This window comes from Genypterus blacodes, unplaced genomic scaffold, assembly GCF_046128005.1.
Source record: "Genypterus blacodes isolate CSIRO-AG114 ecotype Tasmania unplaced genomic scaffold, CSIRO-AGI_Gbla_v1 ptg000039l_1, whole genome shotgun sequence".
Taxonomy (NCBI): domain Eukaryota; kingdom Metazoa; phylum Chordata; class Actinopteri; order Ophidiiformes; family Ophidiidae; genus Genypterus; species Genypterus blacodes.
Window position 1 is genome coordinate 7,862,451 of NW_027466852.1, and position 23,992 is coordinate 7,886,442.

Consider the following 23,992-nt stretch of genomic DNA (forward strand, 5'->3'; position numbering starts at 1 on the left):
GTTTCACTCCCTCTGTCAACACGCAATTTCCCTCGGGAGAATAAAGTTGTATCTTATCTTATCTGAAATGTTAGTGTTCTTCTGATGAAGGCATCATGTAAATTGTGATATACATGAACTTGAGTGTAGTCATGCGTACACGGTGACTTGAACTGGGTTTGTCTTACCTATAAAGAGCCTCTGTGTGGCTCCTCTCCTCGTTTACGTCCATACCACTCTGAACACGCCTGATCTCGTCTGATCTTGGAAGCTAAGCAGCATCGGGCCAGGTTAGTACTTGGATGGGAGACCCCCTGGGAATACCCGGTGCCGTAAGCATTTTGGCCCTCTGAGCAGCAGGCCTCACCTGGTCCTCCTCCCTCATGTTTCACTCCCTCTGTCAACACCCAATGTCCCTCAGGAGAATAAAGTTGTATCTTATCTTATCTTATATGAAAGCATACATTCAGAAAATGAGTATTGCACATGGGCATAATATGAGATGATTGAAAGCACATGAGGAGTGAAGTACACGAGCCACTGTGTGACGATGATGATGATGATGATGATGATGATGAGGATAAAATTGAGCGCCAGAGATGTTAGTGGTCCCTCTGTATAGAGATGTTAGTGGTCCCTCTGTATGTTCTATGTGATGATTATCAGTTTTATTAGGTAAGACTTCATTATCCAGAAATGTGTGTTTCTGATGAAGGCATCATGTAAATTGTGATATACATGAACTTGAGTGTAGTCATGTGTACACGGTGACTTGAACTGGGTCTGTCTCACCTATAAAGAGCCTCTGTGTGGCTGCTCTCCTCGTTTACGGCCATACCACTCTGGACATGCCCGATCTCGTCTGATCTCGGAAGCTAATCAGCGTCGGGCCAGGTTAGTACTTGGTTGGGAGACGGCCTGGGAATACCGGGTGCCGTAAGCATTTTGGCCCTCTGAGCAGCAGGCCTCACCTGGTCCTCCTCCCTCATGTTTCACTCCCTCTGTCAACACGCAATTTCCCTCGGGAGAATAAAGTTGTATCTTATCTTATCTGAAATGTGTGTTTATGATGAAGGCATCATGTCAATTGTGATATACATGAACTTGAGTGTAGTTATGTGTACACGGTGACTTGAACTGGGTCTGTCTTACCTATAAAGAGCCTCTGAGTGGCTGCTTTCCTCGTTTACGGCCATACCACTCTGAACACGCCCGATCTCGTCTGATCTCGGAAGCTAAGCAGCGTCGGGCCAGGTTAGTACTTGGATGGGAGACTGCCTGGGAATACCCGGTGCAGTAAGCATTTTGGCCCTCTGAGCAGCAGGCCTCACCTGGTCCTCCTCCCTCATGTTTCACTCCCTCTGTCAACACCCAATGTCCCTCAGGAGAATAAAGTTGTATCTTATCTTATCTTATATGAAATCATACATTCAGAAAATGACTATTGCACATGGGCATAATATGAGATGATTGAATGCACATGAGGAGTGAAGTACACGAGCCACTGTGTGACAATGATGATGATGAGGATGAAAGTGAGCGTCAGAGATGTAAGTGGTCCCTCTGTATGTTCTATGTGATGATTATCAGTTTCATTAGGTAAGACTTCATTATCCAGAAATGTGTGTTTCTGATAAAGGCATCATGTAAATTGTGATATACATGAACTTGAGTGTAGTCATGTGTACACGGTGACTTGAACTGGGTCTGTCTCACCTATAAAGAGCCTCTGTGTGGCTGCTCTCCTCGTTTACGGCCATACCACTCTGAACACGCCCGATCTCGTCTGATCTCGGAAGCTAAGCAGCGTCGGGCCAGGTTAGTACTTGGATGGGAGACCGCCTGGGAATACCCGGTGCAGTAAGCATTTTGGCCCTCTGAGCAGCAGGCCTCACCTGGTCCTCCTCCCTCATGTTTCACTCCCTCTGTGAACACGCAATTTCCCTCGGGAGAACAAAGTTGTATCTTATCTTATCTGAAATGTTAGTGTTCTTCTGATGAAGGCATCATGTAAATTGTGATATACATGAACTTGAGTGTAGTCATGCGTACACGGTGACTTGAACTGGGTCTGTCTCATCTATAAAGAGCCTCTGTGTGGCTCCTCTCCTCATTTACGGCCATACCACTCTGAACACGCCTGATCTCGTCTGATCTTGGAAGCTAAGCAGCATTGGGCCAGGTTAGTACTTGGATGGGAGACCCCCTGGGAATACCCGGTGCCGTAAGCATTTTGGCCCTCTGAGCAGCAGGCCTCACCTGGTCCTCCTCCCTCATGTTTCACTCCCTCTGTCAACACCCAATGTCCCTCAGGAGAATAAAGTTGTATCTTATCTTATCTTATATGAAAGCATACATTCAGAAAATGAGTATTGCACATGGGCATAATATGAGATGATTGAAAGCACATGAGGAGTGAAGTACACGAGCCACTGTGTGACGATGATGATGATGATGATGATGATGATGAGGATAAAATTGAGCGCCAGAGATGTTAGTGGTCCCTCTGTATAGAGATGTTAGTGGTCCCTCTGTATGTTCTATGTGATGATTATCAGTTTTATTAGGTAAGACTTCATTATCCAGAAATGTGTGTTTCTGATGAAGGCATCATGTAAATTGTGATATACATGAACTTGAGTGTAGTCATGTGTACACGGTGACTTGAACTGGGTCTGTCTCACCTATAAAGAGCCTCTGTGTGGCTGCTCTCCTCGTTTACGGCCATACCACTCTGCACATGCCCGATCTCGTCTGATCTCGGAAGCTAATCAGCGTCGGGCCAGGTTAGTACTTGGATGGGAGACCGCCTGGGAATACCGGGTGCCGTAAGCATTTTGGCCCTCTGAGCAGCAGGCCTCACCTGGTCCTCCTCCCTCATGTTTCACTCCCTCTGTCAACACGCAATTTCCCTCGGGAGAATAAAGTTGTATCTTATCTTATCTGAAATGTGTGTTTATGATGAAGGCATCATGTCAATTGTGATATACATGAACTTGAGTGTAGTTATGTGTACACGGTGACTTGAACTGGGTCTGTCTTACCTATAAAGAGCCTCTGAGTGGCTGCTTTCCTCGTTTACGGCCATACCACTCTGAACACGCCCGATCTCGTCTGATCTCGGAAGCTAAGCAGCGTCGGGCCAGGTTAGTACTTGGATGGGAGACTGCCTGGGAATACCCGGTGCAGTAAGCATTTTGGCCCTCTGAGCAGCAGGCCTCACCTGGTCCTCCTCCCTCATGTTTCACTCCCTCTGTCAAAACCCAATGTCCCTCAGGAGAATAAAGTTGTATCTTATCTTATCTTATATGAAATCATACATTCAGAAAATGAGTATTGCACATGGGCATAATATGAGATGATTGAATGCACATGAGGAGTGAAGTACACGAGCCACTGTGTGACAATGATGATGATGAGGATGAAAGTGAGCGTCAGAGATGTAAGTGGTCCCTCTGTATGTTCTATGTGATGATTATCAGTTTCATTTGGTAAGACTTCATTATCCAGAAATGTGTGTTTCTGATAAAGGCATCATGTAAATTGTGATATACATGAACTTGAGTGTAGTCATGTGTACACGGTGACTTGAACTGGGTCTGTCTCACCTATAAAGAGCCTCTGTGTGGCTGCTCTCCTCGTTTACGGCCATACCACTCTGAACACGGAAGTAAGAGGAGGTGTGTGTGAGCTCCAGGCGTGCGTGTATTTTGACTGATCCTGTGCGGCAATTTTGATTTTGAGTTTAAACTGTGGCGTTTCTTTAAGCCCAGATTTTTCGTTTCTTTGATAGCTCGGTTTTTGGAGCCACCCCCAGCAGTTTTGACTGTCTGGGGGACACTTTAAGTTATTTGTTTGTTTGGTTTGTGTTTTCCTGATGGAAAATAGTTTATACTGTGCTCCAAGTATGGTGAGAACCAGAGGAAAGGGAGCCAGAGTCGCTGCACCGGGCCCGGACCGGACGGCCGAGGCAAACGAGCCGATGGTGAAAGACGATCGGGCGTACAGGACCGTGGACGGTCAGAATATGACGGGAGAAATGGAGGACACACGTGCGGTGACAGCTCCTGACGTAGCCGAAAATGCGGAAGGAGGAAGAGGGCAGGAGAGAGAAATCATCAGAGAGGAAGAGATACGGATTATTAAGGATAAAGCTGAAGAGTTTCAGCAAAATTTAACGCTCGCGCTGGAGCTGATTGGAGAAGATAAAGTGACCGCAATGGAGCTGATCCAGGCAATACAAGACACTTGTGGGAAAATCATCGCCTGCCGGTACACGGGCAGAAATAAATATGAGATCACAATGAATCACCCGAAGGGGAAAGAAAGACTATTGGACGGCATAAAAATTGGACAGACCGCGATCATGTCCAAGGAGTTATGTAATGATGAGCTGGTGGTCTCGTTTCTGGGGCTGCCGGCGTATATCACGGACAGCGTCATTCTGGGCAAGCTGAACAGCTGGGGAGTGAGTGCAGTATCCCCGATCATCAGGAGAATGTGGCCGGGAACTAGAATTGCTGACGGAACAAGATACGTGAAAGTTAAATTCACGGAGACGGTCCAATCACTTCCATATTCGACCAAGTTTGAGACGGCTTTTGGAGCAGAGTTCTTCAGAGTTTTGCACGACAAACAGGTGAAAGTGTGCAGACAGTGCATACAGACTGGTCATATCCTGAGGGACTGTCCAGATTTCCTTTGTAGAAAATGTGGAGAGCAGGGGCACTATGCAAGGGAGTGCATGGGCAGAGGGAACAAATGCCAGAGCTGCAAAAAGGAGAGCAGCAGATGTGTTTGTGAGGACGTTGATCATGCTCCAGGGACGGGAGGAAAGCAACGTGAGGAGCAGGAAGAATCGAGAGAGAATATCTCTGAGAGGGAGGAGACCGAGAAGGATCGTGCGGAGGGGGAAGCGGAGAAAGGAAGAGACATACTGGAGTCGGACGGAGAGCAAGGAATGGAGGTGAGAGGATCGACAGCTGAGGTGCCGGGACATGGAGACGCAGCAGAGGGGCAGAGTGTGGATACATCGGAGAGAAAGGAGAGGAAGGTGAAAATTGTTCAACTTCAGCGGCCCCCAGAATCAGACTCAGAGATATGCTTGACGGGGTCTCAAGAGTCGGGGAACTCGGAGTCTGATATGGACCTCGGAAACAGCCAGGAGCTGGGGAAGAGAAGACTGCAATGGATGCTGAAGACAAGGGGATCAAAAAGAGGAAAAAGTAAGACGTGAACTGTAGCATAAAGATGATGGGCCTGATTTATCTCTATGTATTTACAATGTTAAAAATACTATCGCAAAACACAAACGGCTTAAGATGTATTAACAAGATGAGAGATGTTTTAAGGGTGGATACTTTTGACATCCTCTGTGTACAAGAGACTAGGTGGACAAGGGAGTGGAGAAGCTATCTGAGGGATACATGGGCTGGAAAAGTGTGGGCAAACAACGGTGTAAATGGACGAGCCGGAGTCGCTATTTTTGCGAAAGGAGATAAGATCCAAAATGTTAAGGAAATAGTGAAGGATGATGAGGGAAGGGTGATCGGTATTGAATTTATTTACAGGAATGTGCTTTACAAACTTTTGAATATTTATGCACCGAATGAGGACAACAAGCGTGGAATTTTCTTTGATCAACTAAAACCGCATTTGGGAGGGAACATTTGTGTAGTGGGGGATTTTAACTGTGCACTTACGAGGTTGGATATATCAAGCAACAATACATACAAAAGTGATATAAGTAGGAAATCGCTAAATGAGCTTTTTGACTATTTCAACCTGGTAGATCTGTGGAGGGTGCGCAATATGGGAGAAAGGGGCTTTTCCAGACGACAGACGGTTCTGGGGAAACTTAAACAGTCCAGGATTGACTTATGTCTATTAGCATCTGGGCTGGAAAAAAAGATTTCAAAATGCTGGTATGAGTTCACAGGGTTTAGCGATCATGCAAGGTTATGGGTGGAGCTGGGGGAGAAAGAGCACAAAGGTGGAGGGTTATGGTGTTTAAATAACAGTGTTTTGCTGGATGGAAAATATAGGGAGAAAGTTGAAAATCTACTGAAAGAAAGAAAAAGAGAACTGCAGGGTGAGGGTTGTATAAATATGGGGGAGTGGTGGGAGGAGGTGAAATTGCACATCAAAAAAGTGACAATAAACTATTGTAAAAATAAAATGGAGAAGGAAAGAAGGACTGAGTATAGTTTAAGAGACCAGATTAATAAAGAGCTGGAAAGGTCGATTGCAGAGGAAAACTTCAACAATCTAAAATATCTCATGCTGAGAAAACAATTAGATGAGCTTGAGAAGAAACGGAGCAGAGGGGCAGCTATCAGATCAAGGATGAAGGATATTTTAGAAGGGGAAAAGAATACAAGTTTCTTTTTAGGGCTTGAAAAAAGACAGCAAAAGAAAGCTCATCTGCAAAACCTGAAAAATGAAGAGGGTAAGACAATGGAGAAGACAGGGGAAATGCTGGAGGTGGCTCATAAACATTTTAAAAAACTTTTCTCAAAGATGGAGGTAAACTCTACAGACCACAGTGTTTTTGAAGGGATAGAAAAAAAATTAGGGGAAGAGGACAGAGCAGACTGTGATAAAAACATAACAGAGGAAGAATTGGAAAGAGCAATAAATGGTTTGAATAAGAACAAAAGTCCAGGGCTGGATGGGTTATCGGGGGAATTTTACATCACCTTTAAACAGGTGATAAAGCCAATTCTCCTGAGAATCTTTCAATGCATGGAGCGGGAGGGGAAAGCATCTGGGGACTTCTTCACGGGGCTAATCCGAGTGGTGTATAAGAATAAGGGTGACAAAGGTGATTTGGGGAATTATAGGCCAATTAGTCTGCTAAATACAGATTATAAAATACTGGCTAAAATCCTGGCAAACAGATTGAAGGAGGTGATAGGCACAGTGGTGAATCCCTGTCAGTGTTATGGTGTGGTAGGGAGAGACATTAGTGACATCATCTTATCGATCCAGGACATCTTTGACAAAATGAATCAGAAGGGAGGGCTGTACATAGGGGTTGATTTAGAGAAGGCGTTTGATAGGGTGGATCATGATTTTTTGTTTAAAACACTGGGAAAGATGGGTTTCGGGGAAGGTTTCACTAAATGGATTAGGTTAATATATAGGAATGCCATCAGTAGGGTGAAAATAAACGGGAGGTTAACTGAGAGCTTCGCTCTGGAGAGGTCAATCAGGCAAGGATGCCCGCTTTCAGCTATGTTATACTCCATAGCGGCAGAACCCTTGTCTGCCCTCATTAGGAGGGACCCAGGGATTTTGGGGATTGAAATGGAAGATAAAACGGACACAAAAATCTACCAGTACGCAGATGACATAAGTATTACGGTTAGGGATGAGAGGAGTGTAGACAGGGTGCTGCAGCATGTAGAGTGCTATGAGAGGGCATCTGGGGCCAAAATCAATGCGGAAAAAACCGAGCTAATGGGCTTTGGTGATGGTTTCGATTGTGTAAATAAATGGAATTTTGTAAAGAGAAATGAAATGGTGAAGGTTTTGGGTGTATACGTAGGTAAGAATCGAGATGCAGCAACAAAACAAACGTGGGGTGAAATAGAGGGAAAAATCAAAATGCGATTGGATTTCTGGTCCGGGAGGAAATTGAATCTAAGGGGTAAAGTGATAGTAACTAACGCCCTCCTCCTGTCCAAGTGTCAGTATGCGCTAAGAGTCTGTGAAATGCCGGACAGGGTAATAGGAAAGCTGAATGACATGATGAGTGCTTTCATCTGGAATAAAAAACAGCATTTGATAGCCAGGAAGGTGCTCATCAATGGGCAGAAGGAGGGCGGTTTGAAATTGGTGGACCTGAAAAGTAAAAAGCTTAGTGCACGGATTCGACTGTTAGGGAAATTTATGGGAAACGCAAAGATTTACGCGTGGCAGAAGTGCCTCGACTCTTGCCTACAGGGGTGGGATAATAGAGGAGTGTTTAATCTATGTAGGGAAACGGAGCAAAGGGAAAGAGCACAGGTTAATGCATTTACAGGGGAAATACTTGAAGCGTGGAATATTTTACTGGGGGATTCAAAGTTTAGATGTGAGACTGCGGAGCAGGTGTTACACCAACCAGTTTTCAGAAATCCGGCAATAAGGTGCCAGGGGAAGGTATTTTCAGGGAGGTACTTGGAGGAACTAGGTTTAAATCAGGTGAAGCACTTTATCCAAAGAGGTGGTGGATTTCTGCAGGAGGAAGTAATCCAGGAGGTCAGGGGAAGATTAGGGAAAGTGAGACCAATAGAAATCAAAAGACTATGCCAGAGAATTTTAGAGGGGTTACCTCAGAGCTGGGTGGCGCTGGTGAAGGGGAGGAGGGCAGAGAAGGCTCTGGAGTTGGTCAGTTTCTCCCTCATCCAAGGAGGGAAAGAGCATGACATACGATCAGTTAACTCCAAGATACTATATAGAGTGTTTTTGGGAAAGGAAAAGAAGAAAGCGGCAGCTGAGGAAGTATGGCTAAGGCAGTTCCATGGGCTTCAGAGGGAGCACATTTGGTCAGATCTAAATGTGAAGTTCATTTCATCAGAGTGCTTTGATACAAATTTCAGGCTCAGACACAATAGAATATTTGTCAATTTGGTGCTAAACCAGATAAATAGACTCAACAGCAAGGTTTGTGATATATGTGAGGTGGAAGTGGAGACATTTAGGCACTTTATTTTTGAATGTAAGGAGTTAAAAGTGTTTTTTGAGAAACTGGACCAATGCTTCCAAAAATGTAGAGTCACAATCACAGAAAAGGAAAAATGGGAGAGGTTTTTTCTATTTGGGTATAAGGAAAGGAAAGCAGGGGTGAACAAATGGCTTATCAATTACATTCTGAGTTATGCCAAACATGTCATCAGACTTCGGAGAAACTATTCACATTTCGAGGACAAAAAAGTGAACATCTGGAGATTTTTCTGTAACTTTATGAAAATGAATGTGAGTCTGCTGTGGGATGGTGGGGACAAGAATTTCAAACAAAAGGTGCTGGAAGATAACTGTCTATTTGTGTGTGGAAATCAGGGTGGGGTGCAAATGTCAATAGGTCAAGGGTGAGGGGTGATGGGTGAAGGAAGAAAAAAAAAAAAAAAAGATGTGATGAATGGTGTTATGGATTGTTGGAAATAATTTGATTTGATTTGAAATGACTTGTATTTACTTGTGTAAAATGTATTTGTAAAAATATTTATTTTTTGATAATAAAAGAGGAAAAAAAAAAAAACACGCCCGATCTCGTCTGATCTCGGAAGCTAAGCAGCGTCGGGCCAGGTTAGTACTTGGATGGGAGACCGCCTGGGAATACCCGGTGCAGTAAGCATTTTGGCCCTCTGAGCAGCAGGCCTCACCTGGTCCTCCTCCCTCATGTTTCACTCCCTCTGTGAACACGCAATTTCCCTCGGGAGAACAAAGTTGTATCTTATCTTATCTGAAATGTTAGTGTTCTTCTGATAAAGGCATCATGTAAATTGTGATATACATGAACTTGAGTGTAGTCATGTGTACAAAGTGACTTGAACTGGGTCTGTCTCACCTATAAAGAGCCTCTGTGTGGCTCCTCTCCTCCTTTACGGCCAGACCACTCTGAACATGCCCGATCTCGTCTGATCTCGGAAGCTAATCAGCTTCGGGCCAGGTTAGTACTTGGATGGGAGACCGCCTGGGAATACCCGGTGCAGTAAGCATTTTGGCCCTCTGAGCAGCTGGCCTCACCTGGTCCTCCTCCCTCATGTTTCACTCCCTCTGTGAACACGCAATTTCCCTCGGGAGAATAAAGTTGTATCTTATCTTATCTGAAATGTTAGTGTTCTTCTGATGAAGGCATCATGTAAATTGTGATATACATGAACTTGAGTGTAGTCATGCGTACACGGTGACTTGAACTGGGTCTGTCTCATCTATAAAGAGCCTCTGTGTGGCTCCTCTCCTCGTTTACGGCCATACCACTCTGAACACGCCCGATCTCGTCTGATCTTGGAAGCTAAGCAGCATTGGGCCAGGTTAGTACTTGGATGGGAGACCCCCTGGGAATACCCGGTGCCGTAAGCATTTTGGCCCTCTGAGCAGCAGGCCTCACCTGGTCCTCCTCCCTCATGTTTCACTCCCTCTGTCAACACCCAATGTCCCTCAGGAGAATAAAGTTGTATCTTATCTTATCTTATATGAAAGCATACATTCAGAAAATGAGTATTGCACATGGGCATAATATGAGATGATTGAAAGCACATGAGGAGTGAAGTACACGAGCCACTGTGTGACGATGATGATGATGATGATGATGATGATGAGGATAAAAGTGAGCGCCAGAGATGTAAGTGGTCCCTCTGTATGTTCTATGTGATGATTATCAGTTTCATTAGGTAAGACTTCATTATCCAGAAATGTGTGTTTCTGATGAAGGCATCATGTAAATTGTGATATACATGAACTTGAGTGTAGTCTTGTGTACACGGTGACTTGAACTGGGTCTGTCTCACCTATAAAGAGCCTCTGTGTGGCTGCTCTCCTCGTTTACGGCCATACCACTCTGGACATGCCCGATCTCGTCTGATCTCGGAAGCTAATCAGCGTCGGGCCAGGTTAGTACTTGGATGGGAGACCGCCTGGGAATACCGGGTGCCGTGAGCATTTTGGCCCTCTGAGCAGCAGGCCTCACCTGGTCCTCCTCCCTCATGTTTCACTCCCTCTGTCAACACGCAATTTCCCTCGGGAGAATAAAGTTGTATCTTATCTTATCTGAAATGTGTGTTTATGATGAAGGCATCATGTCAATTGTGATATACATGAACTTGAGTGTAGTTATGTGTACACGGTGACTTGAACTGGGTCTGTCTTACCTATAAAGAGCCTCTGAGTGGCTGCTTTCCTCGTTTACGGCCATACCACTCTGAACACGCCCGATCTCGTCTGATCTCGGAAGCTAAGCAGCGTCGGGCCAGGTTAGTACTTGGATGGGAGACTGCCTGGGAATACCCGGTGCAGTAAGCATTTTGGCCCTCTGAGCAGCAGGCCTCACCTGGTCCTCCTCCCTCATGTTTCACTCCCTCTGTCAACACCCAATGTCCCTCAGGAGAATAAAGTTGTATCTTATCTTATCTTATATGAAATCATACATTCAGAAAATGAGTATTGCACATGGGCATAATATGAGATGATTGAATGCACATGAGGAGTGAAGTACAAGAGCCACTGTGTGACAATGATGATGATGATGAGGATGAAAGTGAGCGTCAGAGATGTAAGTGGTCCCTCTGTATGTTCTATGTGATGATTATCAGTTTCATTAGGTAAGACTTCATTATCCAGAAATGTGTGTTTCTGATAAAGGCATCATGTAAATTGTGATATACATGAACTTGAGTGTAGTCATGTGTACACGGTGACTTGAACTGGGTCTGTCTCACCTATAAAGAGCCTCTGTGTGGCTGCTCTCCTCGTTTACGGCCATACCACTCTGAACACGCCCGATCTCGTCTGATCTCGGAAGCTAAGCAGCGTCGGGCCAGGTTAGTACTTGGATGGGAGACCGCCTGGGAATACCCGGTGCAGTAAGCATTTTGGCCCTCTGAGCAGCAGGCCTCACCTGGTCCTCCTCCCTCATGTTTCTCTCCCTCTGTGAACACGCAATTTCCCTCGGGAGAACAAAGTTGTATCTTATCTTATCTGAAATGTTAGTGTTCTTCTGATAAAGGCATCATGTAAATTGTGATATACATGAACTTGAGTGTAGTCATGTGTACAAAGTGACTTGAACTGGGTCTGTCTCACCTATAAAGAGCCTCTGTGTGGCTCCTCTCCTCCTTTACGGCCAGACCACTCTGAACATGCCCGATCTCGTCTGATCTCGGAAGCTAATCAGCTTCGGGCCAGGTTAGTACTTGGATGGGAGACCGCTTGGGAATACCCGGTGCAGTAAGCATTTTGGCCCTCTGAGCAGCTGGCCTCACCTGGTCCTCCTCCCTCATGTTTCACTCCCTCTGTGAACACGCAATTTCCCTCGGGAGAATAAAGTTGTATCTTATCTTACCTGAAATGTTAGTGTTCTTCTGATGAAGGCATCATGTAAATTGTGATATACATGAACTTGAGTGTAGTCATGCGTACACGGTGACTTGAACTGGGTCTGTCTTACCTATAAAGAGCCTCTGAGTGGCTGCTTTCCTCGTTTACGGCCATACCACTCTGAACACGCCCGATCTCGTCTGATCTCGGAAGCTAAGCAGCGTCAGGCCAGGTTAGTACTTGGATGGGAGACTGCCTGGGAATACCCGGTGCAGTAAGCATTTTGGCCCTCTGAGCAGCAGGCCTCACCTGGTCCTCCTCCCTCATGTTTCACTCCCTCTGTCAACACCCAATGTCCCTCAGGAGAATAAAGTTGTATCTTATCTTATCTTATATGAAATCATACATTCAGAAAATGAGTATTGCACATGGGCATAATATGAGATGATTGAATGCACATGAGGAGTGAAGTACAAGAGCCACTGTGTGACAATGATGATGATGAGGATGAAAGTGAGCGTCAGAGATGTAAGTGGTCCCTAAGTATGTTCTATGTGATGATTATCAGTTTCATTAGGTAAGACTTCATTATCCAGAAATGTGTGTTTCTGATAAAGGCATCATGTAAATTGTGATATACATGAACTTGAGTGTAGTCATGTGTACACAGTGACTTGAACTGGGTCTGTCTCACCTATAAAGAGCCTCTGTGTGGCTGCTCTCCTCGTTTACGGCCATACCACTCTGAACACGCCCAATCTCGTCTGATCTCGGAAGCTAATCAGCCTCGGGCCAGGTTAGTACTTGGATGGGAGACCGCCTGGGAATAACCGGTGCCGTAAGCATTTTGGCCCTCTGAGCAGCAGGCCTCACCTGGTCCTCCTCCCTCATGTTTCACTCCCTCTATCAACACCCAATGTCCCTCATGAGAATAAAGTTGTATCTTATCTTATCTTATATGAAAGCATACATTCAGAAAATGAGTATTGCACATGGGCATAATATGAGATGATTGAATGCACATGAGGAGTGAAGTACACGAGCCACTGTGTGACGATGATGATGATGATGATGATGATGATGAGGATGAAAGTGAGCGCCAGAGATGTAAGTGGTCCCTCTGTATGTTCTATGTGATGATTATCAGTTTCATTAGGTAAGACTTCATTATCCAGAAATGTGTGTTTCTGATAAAGGCATCATGTAAATTGTGATATACATGAACTTGAGTGTAGTCATGTGTACACGGTGACTTGAACTGGGTCTGTCTCACCTATAAAGAGCCTCTGTGTGGCTGCTCTCCTCGTTTACGGCCATACCACTCTGAACATGCCCGATCTCGTCTGATCTCGGAAGCTAATCAGCGTCGGGCCAGGTTAGTACTTGGATGGGAGACCGCCTGGGAATACCCGGTGCCGTAAGCATTTTGGCCCTCTGAGCAGCAGGCCTCACCTGGTCCTCCTCCCTCATGTTTCACTCCCTCTGTCAACACGCAATTTCCCTCGGGAGAATAAAGTTGTATCTTATCTTATCTGAAATGTTAGTGTTCTTCTGATGAAGGCATCATGTAAATTGTGATATACATGAACTTGAGTGTAGTCATGCGTACACGGTGACTTGAACTGGGTCTGTCTCACCTATAAAGAGCCTCTGTGTGGCTCCTCTCCTCGTTTACGGCCAGACCACTCTGAACACGCCCGATCTCGTCTGATCTCGGAAGCTAAGCAGCGTCGGGCCAGGTTAGTACTTGGATGGGAGACCGCCTGGGAATACCCGGTGCCGTAAGCATTTTGGCCGTCTGAGCAGCAGGCCTCACCTGGTCCTCCTCCCTCATGTTTCACTCCCTCTGTGAACATGCAATTTCCCTCGGGAGAACAAAGTTGTATCTTTTCTTATCTGAAATGCTAGTGTTCTTCTGATGAAGGCATCATGTAAATTGTGATATACATGAACTTGAGTGTAGTCATGCGTACAAGGTGACTTGAACTGGGTCTGTCTCACCTATAAAGAGCCTCTGTGTGGCTCCTCTCCTCGTTTACGGCCAGACCACTCTGAACACGCCCGATCTCGTCTGATCTCGGAAGCTAAGCAGCGTCGGGCCAGGTTAGTACTTGGATGGGAGACCGCCTGTGGATACCCGGTGTTGTAAGCATTTTGGCCGTCTGAGCAGCAGGCCTCACCTGGTCCTCCTCCCTCATGTTTCACTCCCTCTGTCAACACCCAATGTCCCTCAGGAAAATAAAGTTGTATCTTATCTTATCTTATATGAAAGCATACATTCAGAAAATGAGTATTGCACATGGGCATAATATGAGATGATTGAATGCACATGAGGAGTGAAGTACACGAGCCACTGTGTGACGATGATGATGATGATGATGATGATGATGAGGATGAAAGTGAGCGCCAGAGATGTAAGTGGTCCTTCTGTATGTTCTTTGTGATGATTATCAGTTTCATTAGGTAAGACTTCATTATCCAGAAATGTGTGTTTCTGATGAAGGCATCATGTAAATTGTGATATACATGAACTTGAGTGTAGTCATGTGTACACAGTGACTTGAACTGGGTCTGTCTCACCTAAAAAGAGCCTCTGTGTGGCTGCTCTCCTAGTTTACGGCCATACCACTCTGAACATGCCCGATCTCGTCTGATCTCGGAAGCTAAGCAGCGTCGGGCCAGGTTAGTACTTGGATGGGAGACCGCCTGGGAATGCCCGTTGCAGTAAGCATTTTGGCCCTCTGAGCAGCAGGCCTCACCTGGTCCTCCTCCCTCATGTTTCACTCCCTCTGTGAACACGCAATTTCCCTCGGGAGAATAAAGTTGTACCTTATCTTATCTGAAATGTTAGTGTTCTTCTGATGAAGGCATCATGTAAATTGTGATATACATGAACTTGAGTGTAGTCATGCGTACACGGTGACTTGAACCGGGTCTGTCTCACCTATAAAGAGCCTCTGTGTGGCTCCTCTCCTCGTTTACGGCCATACCACTCTGAACACGTCTGATCTCGGAAGCTAAGCAGCATCGGGCCAGGTTAGTGCTTGGATGGGAGACCGCCTGGGAATACCTGGTGCCGTAAGCATTTTGGCCCTCTGAGCAGCAGGCCTCACCTGGTCCTCCTCCCTCATGTTTCACTCCCTCTGTTAACACCCAATGTCCCTCAGGAAAATAAAGTTGTATCTTATCTTATCTTATATGAAAGCATACATTCAGAAAATGAGTATTGCACATGGGCATAATATGAGATGATTGAATGCACATGAGGAGTGAAGTACACGAGCCACTGTGTGACAATGATGATGATGAGGATGAAAGTGAGCGCCAGAGATGTAGGTGGTCCCTTTGTATGTTCTATGTGATGATTATCAGTTTCATTAGGTAAGACTTCATTATCCAGAAATGTGTGTTTCTGATGAAGGCATCATGTAAATTGTGATATACATGAACTTGAGTGTAGTCATGTGTACAGAGTAACTTGAACTGGGTCTGTCTCACCTATAAAGAGCCTCTGTGTGGCTGCTCTCCTCGTTTACGGCCATACCACTCTGAACACGCCTGATCTCGTATGATCTCGGAAGCTAAGCAGTGTCGGGCCAGTTTAGTACTTGGATGGGAGACCGCCTGGGAATACCCGGTGCAGTAAGCATTTTGGCCCTCTGAGCAGCAGGCCTCACCTGGTCCTCCTCCCTCATGTTTCACTCCCTCTGTGAACACGCAATTTCCCTCGGGAGAACAAAGTTGTATCTTATCTTATCTGAAATATTACTGTTCTTCTGATGAAGGCATCATGTAAATTGTGATATACATGAACTTGAGTGTAGTCATGCGTACACGGTGACTTGAACTGGGTCTGTCTCACCTATAAAGAGCCTCTGTGTGGCTGCTCTCCTCGTTTACGGCCATACCCCTTTGGCACTCTGAGCAGCAGGCCTCACCTGGTCCTCCTCCCTCATGTTTCACTCACTCTGTGAACACGCAAGTTCCCTCGGGAGAATTAAGTTGTATCTTATCTTATCTTATATGAAAGCATACATTCAGAAAATGAGTATTGCACATGGGCATAATATGAGAAGATTGAATGCACATGAGAAGTGAAGTACACGAGCCACTGTGTGACAATGATGATGATGAGGATGAAAGTGAGTGTCAGAGATGTAAGTGGTCCCTCTGTATGTTCTATGTGATGATTATCAGTTTCATTAGGTAAGACATTCATTATCCAGAAATGTGTGTTTCTGATAAAGGCAACATGTAAATTGTGATATACATGAACTTGAGTGTAGTCATGTGTACACGGTGACTTGAACTGGGTCTGTCTCACCTATAAAGAGCCTCTGTGTGGCTGCTCTCCTCGTTTACGGCCATACCACTCTGAACATGCCCGATCTCGTCTGATCTCGGAAGCTAATCAGCGTCGGGCCAGGTTAGTACTTGGATGGTAGACCGCCTGGGAATACCCAGTGCCATAAGCATTTTGGCCCTCTGAGCAGCAGGCCTCACCTGGTCCTCCTCCCTCATGTTTTACTCCCTCTGTGAACACGCAATTTCCCTCGGGAGAACAAAGTTGTATCTTATCTTATCTGAAATGTTAGTGTTTTTCTGATGAAGGCATCATGTAAATTGTGATATACATGAACTTGAGTGTAGTCATGCGTACACGGTGACTTGAACTGGGTCTGTCTCACCTATAAAGAGCCTCTGTGTGGCTGCTCTCCACGTTTACGGCCATACCACTCTGAACACGCCTGATCTCGTCTGATCTCGGAAGCTAAGCAGCGTCGGGCCAGGTTAGTACTTGGATGGGAGACCGCCTGGGAATACCCGGTGCCATAAGCATTTTGGCCCTCTGAGCAGCAGGCCTCACTTGGTCCTCCTCTCTCATGTTTCACTCCCTCTGTCAACACCCAATGTCCCTCAGGAGAATAAAGTTGTATCTTATCTTATCTTATATGAAAGCATACATTCAGAAAATGAGTATTGCACATGGGAATAATATGAGATGATTGAATGCACATGAGGAGTGAAGTACACGAGCCACTGTGTGACAATGATGATGATGAGGATGAAAGCGAGCGTCAGAGATGTAAGTGGTCCCTCTGTATGTTCTATGTGATGATTATCAGTTTCATTAGGTAAGACTTCATTATCCAGAACTGGTGTTTCTGATAAAGGCATCATGTAAATTGTGATATACATGAACTTGAGTGTAGTCATGTGTACACGGTGACTTGAACTGGGTCTGTCTCACCTATAAAGAGCCTCTGTGTGGCTGCTCTCCTCGTTTATGGCCATACCACTCTGAACACGCCTGATCTCGTCTGATCTCGGAAGCTAAGCAGCTTCGGGCCAGGTTAGTACTTGGATGGGAGACCGCCTGGGAATACCCGGTGCCATAAGCATTTTGGCCCTCTGAGCAGCAGGCCTCACTTGGTCCTCCTCTCTCATGTTTCACTCCCTCTGTCAACACCCAATGTCCCTCAGGAGAATAAAGTTGTATCTTATCTTATCTTATATGAAAGCATACATTCAGAAAATGAGTATTGCACATGGGCATAATATGAGATGATTGAATGCACATGAGGAGTGAAGTACACGAGCCACTGTGTGACGATGATGATGATGATGATGATGATGATGAGGATAAAAGTGAGCGCCAGAGATGTAAGTGGTCCCTCTGTATGTTCTATGTGATGATTATCAGTTTCATTAGGTAAGACTTCATTATCCAGAAATGTGTGTTTCTGATGAAGGCATCATGTAAATTGTGATATACATGAACTTGAGTGTAGTCATGTGTACACGGTGACTTGAACTGGGTCTGTCTCACCTATAAAGAGCCTCTGTGTGGCTCCTCTCCTCATTTACGGCCAGACCACTCTGAACACGCCCGATCTCGTCTGATCTCGGAAGCTAAGCAGCGTCGGGCCAGGTTAGTACTTGGATGGGAGACCGCCTGGGAATACCCGGTGCCGTAAGCATTTTGGCCGTCTGAGCAGCAGGCCTCACCTGGTCCTCCTCCCTCATGTTTCACTCCCTCTGTGAACACGCAATTTCCCTCGGGAGAACAAAGTTGTATCTTATCTTATCTTATATGAAAGCATACATTCAGAAAATGAGTATTGCACATGGGCATAATATGAGAAGATTGAATGCACATGAGAAGTGAAGTACACGAGCCACTGTGTGACAATGATGATGATGAGGATGAAAGTGAGTGTCAGAGATGTAAGTGGTCCCTCTGTATGTTCTATGTGATGATTATCAGTTTCATTAGGTAAGACATTCATTATCCAGAAATGTGTGTTTCTGATAAAGGCAACATGTAAATTGTGATATACATGAACTTGAGTGTAGTCATGTGTACACGGTGACTTGAACTGGGTCTGTCTCACCTATAAAGAGCCTCTGTGTGGCTGCTCTCCTCGTTTACGGCCATACCACTCTGAACATGCCCGATCTCGTCTGATCTCGGAAGCTAATCAGCGTCGGGCCAGGTTAGTACTTGGATGGTAGACCGCCTGGGAATACCCAGTGCCATAAGCATTTTGGCCCTCTGAGCAGCAGGCCTCACCTGGTCCTCCTCCCTCATGTTTTACTCCCTCTGTGAACACGCAATTTCCCTCGGGAGAACAAAGTTGTATCTTATCTTATCTGAAATGTTAGTGTTTTTCTGATGAAGGCATCATGTAAATTGTGATATACATGAACTTGAGTGTAGTCATGCGTACACGGTGACTTGAACTGGGTCTGTCTCACCTATAAAGAGCCTCTGTGTGGCTGCTCTCCACGTTTACGGCCATACCACTCTGAACACGCCTGATCTCGTCTGATCTCGGAAGCTAAGCAGCGTCGGGCCAGGTTAGTACTTGGATGGGAGACCGCCTGGGAATACCCGGTGCCATAAGCATTTTGGCCCTCTGAGCAGCAGGCCTCACTTGGTCCTCCTCTCTCATGTTTCACTCCCTCTGTCAACACCCAATGTCCCTCAGGAGAATAAAGTTGTATCTTATCTTATCTTATATGAAAGCATACATTCAGAAAATGAGTATTGCACATGGGAATAATATGAGATGATTGAATGCACATGAGGAGTGAAGTACACGAGCCACTGTGTGACAATGATGATGATGAGGATGAAAGCGAGCGTCAGAGATGTAAGTGGTCCCTCTGTATGTTCTATGTGATGATTATCAGTTTCATTAGGTAAGACTTCGTTATCCAGAACTGGTGTTTCTGATAAAGGCATCATGTAAATTGTGATATACATGAACTTGAGTGTAGTCATGTGTACACGGTGACTTGAACTGGGTCTGTCTCACCTATAAAGAGCCTCTGTGTGGCTGCTCTCCTCGTTTATGGCCATACCACTCTGAACACGCCTGATCTCGTCTGATCTCGGAAGCTAAGCAGCTTCGGGCCAGGTTAGTACTTGGATGGGAGACCACCTGTGAATACCCGGTGCCGTAAGCATTTTGGCCCTCTGAGCAGCAGGCTTCACCTGGTCCTCCTCCCTCATGTTTCACTCCCTCTGTGAACACGCAATTTCCCTCGGGAGAATAAAGTTGTATCTTATCTTATCTGAAATGTTAGTGTTCTTCTGAAGAAGGCATCATGTAAATTGTGATAGACATGAACTTGAGTGTAGTCATGCGTACACGGTGACTTGAACTGGGTCTGTCTCACCTATAAAGAGCCTCTGTGTGGCTTCTCTCCTCGTTTACGGCCATACCACTCTGAACACGCCTGATCTCGTCTGATCTCGGAAGCTAAGCAGCATCGGGCCAGGTTAGTACTTGGATGGGAGACCCCCTGTGAATACCCGGTGCCGTAAGCATTTTGGCCCTCTGAGCAGCAGGCCTCACCTGGTCCTCCTCCCTCATGTTTCACTCCCTCTGTCAACACCCAATGTCCCTCAGGAGAATAAAGTTGTATCTTATCTTATCTTATATGAAAGCATACATTCAGAAAATGAGTATTGCACATGGGCATAATATGAGATGATTGAATGCACATGAGGAGTGAAGTACACGAGCCACTGTGTGACGATGATGATGATGATGATGATGATGACGAGGATAAAAGTGAGCGCCAGAGATGTAAGTGGTCCCTCTGTATGTTCTATGTGATGATTATCAGTTTCATTAGGTAAGACTTCATTATCCAGAAATGTGTGTTTCTGATGAAGGCATCATGTAAATTGTGATATACATGAACTTGAGTGTAGTCATGTGTACACGGTGACTTGAACTGGGTCTGTCTCACCTATAAAGAGCCTCTGTGTGGCTCCTCTCCTCATTTACGGCCAGACCACTCTGAACACGCCCGATCTCGTCTGATCTCGGAAGCTAAGCAGCGTCGGGCCAGGTTAGTACTTGGATGGGCGACCGCCTGGGAATACCCGGTGCCGTAAGCATTTTGGCCGTCTGAGCAGCAGGCCTCACCTGGTCCTCCTCCCTCATGTTTCACTCCCTCTGTGAACACGCAATTTCCCTCGGGAGAACAAAGTTGTATCTTATCTTATCTGAAATGTTAGTGTTCTTCTGATGAAGGCATCATGTAAATTGTGATATACATGAACTTGAGTGTAGTCATGCGTACACGGTGACTTGAACTGGGTCTGTCTCACCTATAAAGAGCCTCTGTGTGGCTCCTCTCCTCGTTTACGGCCAGACCACTCTGAACATGCCCGATCTCGTCTGATCTCGGAAGCTAAGCAGCGTCGGGCCAGGTTAGTACTTGGATGGGAGACCGCCTGGGAATACCCGGTGCAGTAAGCATTTTGGCCCTCTGAGCAGCAGGCCTCACCTGGTCCTCCTCCCTCATGTTTCACTCCCTCTGTCAACAACCAATGTCCATCAGGAGAATAAAGTTGTATCTTATCTTATCTTATATGAAATCATACATTCAGAAAATGAGTATTGCACATGGGCATAATATGAGATGATTGAATGCACATGAGGAGTGAAGTACACGAGCCACTGTGTGACAATGATGATGATGAGGATGAAAGTGAGCGTCAGAGATGTAAGTGGTCCCTCTGTATGTTCTATGTGATGATTATCAGTTTCATTAGGTAAGACTTCATTATCCAGAAATGTGTGTTTCTGATAAAGGCATCATGTAAATTGTGATATACATGAACTTGAGTGTAGTCATGTGTACACGGTGACTTGAACTGGGTCTGTCTCACCTATAAAGAGCCTCTGTGTGGCTGCTCTCCTCGTTTACGGCCATACCACTCTGAACACGCCCGATCTCGTCTGATCTCGGAAGCTAAGCAGCGTCGGGCCAGGTTAGTACTTGGATGGGAGACCGCCTGGGAATACCCGGTGCAGTAAGCGTTTTGGCCCTCTGAGCAGCAGGCCTCACCTGGTCCTCCTCCCTCATGTTTCACTCCCTCTGTGAACACGCAATTTCCCCCGGGAGAACAAAGTTGTATCTTATCTTATCTGAAATGTTAGTGTTCTTCTGATGAAGGCATCATGTAAATTGTGATATACATGAACTTGAGTGTAGTCATGTGTACACGGTGACTTGAACTGGGTCTGTCTCACCTATAAAGAGCCTCTGTGTGGCTGCTCTCCACGTTTACGGCCATACCACTCTGAACACGCCCGATCTCGTCTGATCTCGGAAGCTAATCAGCATCGGGCCAGGTTAGTACTTGGATGGGAGATCGCCTGGGAATACCCGGCGCCGTAAGCATTTTGGCCCTCTGAGCAGCAGGCCTCACCTGGTCCTCCTCCCTCATGTTTCACTCCCTCTGTCAACACGCAATTTCCCTCGGGAGAATAAAGTTGTATCTTATCTTGTCTGAAATGTTAGTGTTCTTCTGATGAAGGCATCATGTAAATTGTGATATACATGAACTTGAGTGTAGTCATGCGTACACGATGACTTGAACTGGGTCTGTCTCACCTATAAAGAGCCTCTGTGTGGCTCCTCTCCTCGTTTACGGCCAGACCACTCTGAACACGCCCGATCTCGTCTGATCTCGGAAGCTAAGCAGCGTCGGGCCAGGTTAGTACTTGGATTGGAGACCGCCTGGGAATACCCGGTGCAGTAAGCATTTTGGCCCTCTGAGCAGCAGGCCTCACCTGGTCCTCCTCCCTCATGTTTCACTCCCTCTGTCAACACGCAATTTCCCTCGGGAGAATAAAGTTGTATCTTATCTTATCTGAAATGTGTGTTTATGATGAAGGCATCATGTCAATTGTGATATACATGAACTTGAGTGTAGTCATGTGTACACGGTGACTTGAACTGGGTCTGTCTCACCTATAAAGAGCCTCTGTGTGGCTGCTCTCCTCGTTTACGGCCATACCACTCTGAACACGCCCGATCTCGTCTGATCTCGGAAGCTAATCAGCGTCGGGCCAGGTTAGTACTTGGATGGGAGACCGCCTGGGAATAACCGGTGGCGTAAGCATTTTGGCCCTCTGAGCAGCAGGCCTCACCTGGTCCTCCTCCCTCATGTTTCACTCCCTCTGTCAACACCCAATGTCCCTCATGAGAATAAAGTTGTATCTTATCTTATCTTATATGAAAGCATACATTCAGAAAATGAGTATTGCACATGGGCATAATATGAGATGATTGAATGCACATGAGGAGTGAAGTACACGAGCCACTGTGTGACGATGATGATGATGATGATGATGATGATGAGGATAAAAGTGAGCGCCAGAGATGTAAGTGGTCCCTCTGTATGTTCTATGTGATGATTATCAGTTTCATTAGGTAAGACTTCATTATCCAGAAATGTGTGTTTCTGATGAAGGCATCATGTAAATTGTGATATACATGAACTTGAGTGTAGTCATGTGTACACGGTGACTTGAACTGGGTCTGTCTCACCTATAAAGAGCCTCTGTGTGGCTTCTCTCCTCGTTTACGTCCATACCACTCTGAACACGCCCGATCTCGTCTGATCTCGGAAGCTAATCAGCGTCGGGCCAGGTTAGTACTTGGATGGGAGACCGCCTGGGAATACCCGGTGCCGTAAGCATTTCGGCCCTCTGAGCAGCAGGCCTCACCTGGTCCTCCTCCCTCATGTTTCACTCCCTCTGTCAACACGCAATTTCCCTCGGGAGAATAAAGTTGTATCTTATCTTATCTGAAATGTTAGTGTTCTTCTGATGAAGGCATCATGTAAATTGTGATATACATGAACTTGAGTGTAGTCATGTGTAGAAAGTGACTTGAACTGGGTCTGTCTCACCTATAAAGAGCCTCTGTGTGGCTGCTCTCCTCGTTTACGGCCATACCACTCTGAACACGCCCGATCTCGTCTGATCTCGGAAGCTAAGCAGCGTCGGGCCAGGTTAGTACTTGGATTGGAGACCGCCTGGGAATACCCGGTGCAGTAAGCATTTTGGCCCTCTGAGCAGCAGGCCTCACCTGGTCCTCCTCCCTCATGTTTCACTCCCTCTGTCAACACCCAATGTCCCTCAGGAGAATAAAGTTGTATCTTATCTTATCTTATATGAAATCATACATTCAGAAAATGAGTATTGCACATGGGCATAATATGAGATGATTGAATGCACATGAGGAGTGAAGTACACGAGCCACTGTGTGACAATGATGATGATGAGGATGAAAGTGAGCGTCAGAGATGTAAGTGGTCCCTCTGTATGTTCTATGTGATGATTATCAGTTTCATTAGGTAAGACTTCATTATCCAGAAATGTGTGTTTCTGATAAAGGCATCATGTAAATTGTGATATACATGAACTTGAGTGTAGTCATGTGTACACGGTGACTTGAACTGGGTCTGTCTCACCTATAAAGAGCCTCTGTGTGGCTGCTCTCCTCGTTTACGGCCATACCACTCTGAACACGCCCGATCTCATCTGATCTCAGAAGCTAATCAGCGTCGGGCCAGGTTAGTACTTGGATGGGAGACCGCCTGGGAATACCCGGTGCCGTAAGCATTTTGGCCCTCTGAGCAGCAGGCCTCACCTGGTCCTCCTCCCTCATGTTTCAC

The 23,992-nt window shown here is 45.9% G+C and overlaps 29 non-coding genes and 9 pseudogenes across 29 annotated transcripts; all 38 read left to right on the plus strand.

Moving 5' to 3' along the window:
- The first annotated feature begins 199 nt into the window (after positions 1-199).
- Positions 200-318, plus strand: LOC142998060 (5S ribosomal RNA; annotated as a pseudogene).
- Positions 319-803: 485 nt separating this feature from the next.
- Positions 804-922, plus strand: LOC142997931 (5S ribosomal RNA). The gene has a single exon (XR_012962633.1). It is a non-coding gene; the product is annotated as a 5S ribosomal RNA (ribosomal RNA).
- A 241-nt stretch (positions 923-1,163) lies between these two features.
- Positions 1,164-1,282, plus strand: LOC142997520 (5S ribosomal RNA). The gene has a single exon (XR_012962243.1). It is a non-coding gene; the product is annotated as a 5S ribosomal RNA (ribosomal RNA).
- A 445-nt stretch (positions 1,283-1,727) lies between these two features.
- On the plus strand, positions 1,728-1,846 carry LOC142997195 (5S ribosomal RNA). Its single transcript, XR_012961929.1, has one exon. It is a non-coding gene; the product is annotated as a 5S ribosomal RNA (ribosomal RNA).
- Positions 1,847-2,091: 245 nt separating this feature from the next.
- Positions 2,092-2,210, plus strand: LOC142997875 (5S ribosomal RNA). The gene has a single exon (XR_012962581.1). It is a non-coding gene; the product is annotated as a 5S ribosomal RNA (ribosomal RNA).
- A 485-nt stretch (positions 2,211-2,695) lies between these two features.
- Positions 2,696-2,814, plus strand: LOC142997384 (5S ribosomal RNA). Its single transcript, XR_012962111.1, has one exon. It is a non-coding gene; the product is annotated as a 5S ribosomal RNA (ribosomal RNA).
- A 241-nt stretch (positions 2,815-3,055) lies between these two features.
- Positions 3,056-3,174, plus strand: LOC142997521 (5S ribosomal RNA). The gene has a single exon (XR_012962244.1). It is a non-coding gene; the product is annotated as a 5S ribosomal RNA (ribosomal RNA).
- A 6,390-nt stretch (positions 3,175-9,564) lies between these two features.
- On the plus strand, positions 9,565-9,683 carry LOC142998295 (5S ribosomal RNA; annotated as a pseudogene).
- A 245-nt stretch (positions 9,684-9,928) lies between these two features.
- Positions 9,929-10,047, plus strand: LOC142997364 (5S ribosomal RNA). The gene has a single exon (XR_012962092.1). It is a non-coding gene; the product is annotated as a 5S ribosomal RNA (ribosomal RNA).
- Positions 10,048-10,507: 460 nt separating this feature from the next.
- On the plus strand, positions 10,508-10,626 carry LOC142997430 (5S ribosomal RNA). The gene has a single exon (XR_012962156.1). It is a non-coding gene; the product is annotated as a 5S ribosomal RNA (ribosomal RNA).
- A 241-nt stretch (positions 10,627-10,867) lies between these two features.
- Positions 10,868-10,986, plus strand: LOC142997522 (5S ribosomal RNA). Its single transcript, XR_012962245.1, has one exon. It is a non-coding gene; the product is annotated as a 5S ribosomal RNA (ribosomal RNA).
- Positions 10,987-11,434: 448 nt separating this feature from the next.
- LOC142997197 (5S ribosomal RNA) lies at positions 11,435-11,553 on the plus strand. The gene has a single exon (XR_012961931.1). It is a non-coding gene; the product is annotated as a 5S ribosomal RNA (ribosomal RNA).
- A 245-nt stretch (positions 11,554-11,798) lies between these two features.
- Positions 11,799-11,917, plus strand: LOC142998319 (5S ribosomal RNA; annotated as a pseudogene).
- Positions 11,918-12,162: 245 nt separating this feature from the next.
- Positions 12,163-12,281, plus strand: LOC142997912 (5S ribosomal RNA). Its single transcript, XR_012962616.1, has one exon. It is a non-coding gene; the product is annotated as a 5S ribosomal RNA (ribosomal RNA).
- Positions 12,282-12,726: 445 nt separating this feature from the next.
- Positions 12,727-12,845, plus strand: LOC142998101 (5S ribosomal RNA; annotated as a pseudogene).
- A 460-nt stretch (positions 12,846-13,305) lies between these two features.
- On the plus strand, positions 13,306-13,424 carry LOC142997233 (5S ribosomal RNA). The gene has a single exon (XR_012961967.1). It is a non-coding gene; the product is annotated as a 5S ribosomal RNA (ribosomal RNA).
- A 245-nt stretch (positions 13,425-13,669) lies between these two features.
- LOC142998937 (5S ribosomal RNA) lies at positions 13,670-13,788 on the plus strand. Its single transcript, XR_012963222.1, has one exon. It is a non-coding gene; the product is annotated as a 5S ribosomal RNA (ribosomal RNA).
- Positions 13,789-14,033: 245 nt separating this feature from the next.
- Positions 14,034-14,152, plus strand: LOC142997946 (5S ribosomal RNA). Its single transcript, XR_012962648.1, has one exon. It is a non-coding gene; the product is annotated as a 5S ribosomal RNA (ribosomal RNA).
- A 460-nt stretch (positions 14,153-14,612) lies between these two features.
- On the plus strand, positions 14,613-14,731 carry LOC142998061 (5S ribosomal RNA; annotated as a pseudogene).
- Positions 14,732-14,976: 245 nt separating this feature from the next.
- Positions 14,977-15,085, plus strand: LOC142998388 (5S ribosomal RNA; annotated as a pseudogene).
- A 445-nt stretch (positions 15,086-15,530) lies between these two features.
- LOC142997783 (5S ribosomal RNA) lies at positions 15,531-15,649 on the plus strand. The gene has a single exon (XR_012962491.1). It is a non-coding gene; the product is annotated as a 5S ribosomal RNA (ribosomal RNA).
- Positions 15,650-16,356: 707 nt separating this feature from the next.
- LOC142998138 (5S ribosomal RNA) lies at positions 16,357-16,475 on the plus strand (annotated as a pseudogene).
- Positions 16,476-16,720: 245 nt separating this feature from the next.
- LOC142997359 (5S ribosomal RNA) lies at positions 16,721-16,839 on the plus strand. The gene has a single exon (XR_012962087.1). It is a non-coding gene; the product is annotated as a 5S ribosomal RNA (ribosomal RNA).
- A 444-nt stretch (positions 16,840-17,283) lies between these two features.
- On the plus strand, positions 17,284-17,402 carry LOC142997611 (5S ribosomal RNA). Its single transcript, XR_012962327.1, has one exon. It is a non-coding gene; the product is annotated as a 5S ribosomal RNA (ribosomal RNA).
- Positions 17,403-17,862: 460 nt separating this feature from the next.
- On the plus strand, positions 17,863-17,981 carry LOC142997324 (5S ribosomal RNA). The gene has a single exon (XR_012962054.1). It is a non-coding gene; the product is annotated as a 5S ribosomal RNA (ribosomal RNA).
- A 446-nt stretch (positions 17,982-18,427) lies between these two features.
- Positions 18,428-18,546, plus strand: LOC142998139 (5S ribosomal RNA; annotated as a pseudogene).
- Positions 18,547-18,791: 245 nt separating this feature from the next.
- Positions 18,792-18,910, plus strand: LOC142997360 (5S ribosomal RNA). Its single transcript, XR_012962088.1, has one exon. It is a non-coding gene; the product is annotated as a 5S ribosomal RNA (ribosomal RNA).
- Positions 18,911-19,354: 444 nt separating this feature from the next.
- LOC142997780 (5S ribosomal RNA) lies at positions 19,355-19,473 on the plus strand. The gene has a single exon (XR_012962488.1). It is a non-coding gene; the product is annotated as a 5S ribosomal RNA (ribosomal RNA).
- A 245-nt stretch (positions 19,474-19,718) lies between these two features.
- LOC142997615 (5S ribosomal RNA) lies at positions 19,719-19,837 on the plus strand. The gene has a single exon (XR_012962331.1). It is a non-coding gene; the product is annotated as a 5S ribosomal RNA (ribosomal RNA).
- Positions 19,838-20,297: 460 nt separating this feature from the next.
- On the plus strand, positions 20,298-20,416 carry LOC142997370 (5S ribosomal RNA). The gene has a single exon (XR_012962098.1). It is a non-coding gene; the product is annotated as a 5S ribosomal RNA (ribosomal RNA).
- Positions 20,417-20,661: 245 nt separating this feature from the next.
- LOC142997739 (5S ribosomal RNA) lies at positions 20,662-20,780 on the plus strand. Its single transcript, XR_012962451.1, has one exon. It is a non-coding gene; the product is annotated as a 5S ribosomal RNA (ribosomal RNA).
- Positions 20,781-21,225: 445 nt separating this feature from the next.
- Positions 21,226-21,344, plus strand: LOC142997274 (5S ribosomal RNA). Its single transcript, XR_012962007.1, has one exon. It is a non-coding gene; the product is annotated as a 5S ribosomal RNA (ribosomal RNA).
- Positions 21,345-21,589: 245 nt separating this feature from the next.
- Positions 21,590-21,708, plus strand: LOC142997913 (5S ribosomal RNA). The gene has a single exon (XR_012962617.1). It is a non-coding gene; the product is annotated as a 5S ribosomal RNA (ribosomal RNA).
- Positions 21,709-21,953: 245 nt separating this feature from the next.
- On the plus strand, positions 21,954-22,072 carry LOC142998049 (5S ribosomal RNA; annotated as a pseudogene).
- Positions 22,073-22,313: 241 nt separating this feature from the next.
- Positions 22,314-22,432, plus strand: LOC142997784 (5S ribosomal RNA). Its single transcript, XR_012962492.1, has one exon. It is a non-coding gene; the product is annotated as a 5S ribosomal RNA (ribosomal RNA).
- A 460-nt stretch (positions 22,433-22,892) lies between these two features.
- On the plus strand, positions 22,893-23,011 carry LOC142997452 (5S ribosomal RNA). The gene has a single exon (XR_012962176.1). It is a non-coding gene; the product is annotated as a 5S ribosomal RNA (ribosomal RNA).
- A 245-nt stretch (positions 23,012-23,256) lies between these two features.
- Positions 23,257-23,375, plus strand: LOC142997800 (5S ribosomal RNA). Its single transcript, XR_012962508.1, has one exon. It is a non-coding gene; the product is annotated as a 5S ribosomal RNA (ribosomal RNA).
- Positions 23,376-23,820: 445 nt separating this feature from the next.
- Positions 23,821-23,939, plus strand: LOC142997349 (5S ribosomal RNA). The gene has a single exon (XR_012962078.1). It is a non-coding gene; the product is annotated as a 5S ribosomal RNA (ribosomal RNA).
- Positions 23,940-23,992: the final 53 nt, after the last annotated feature.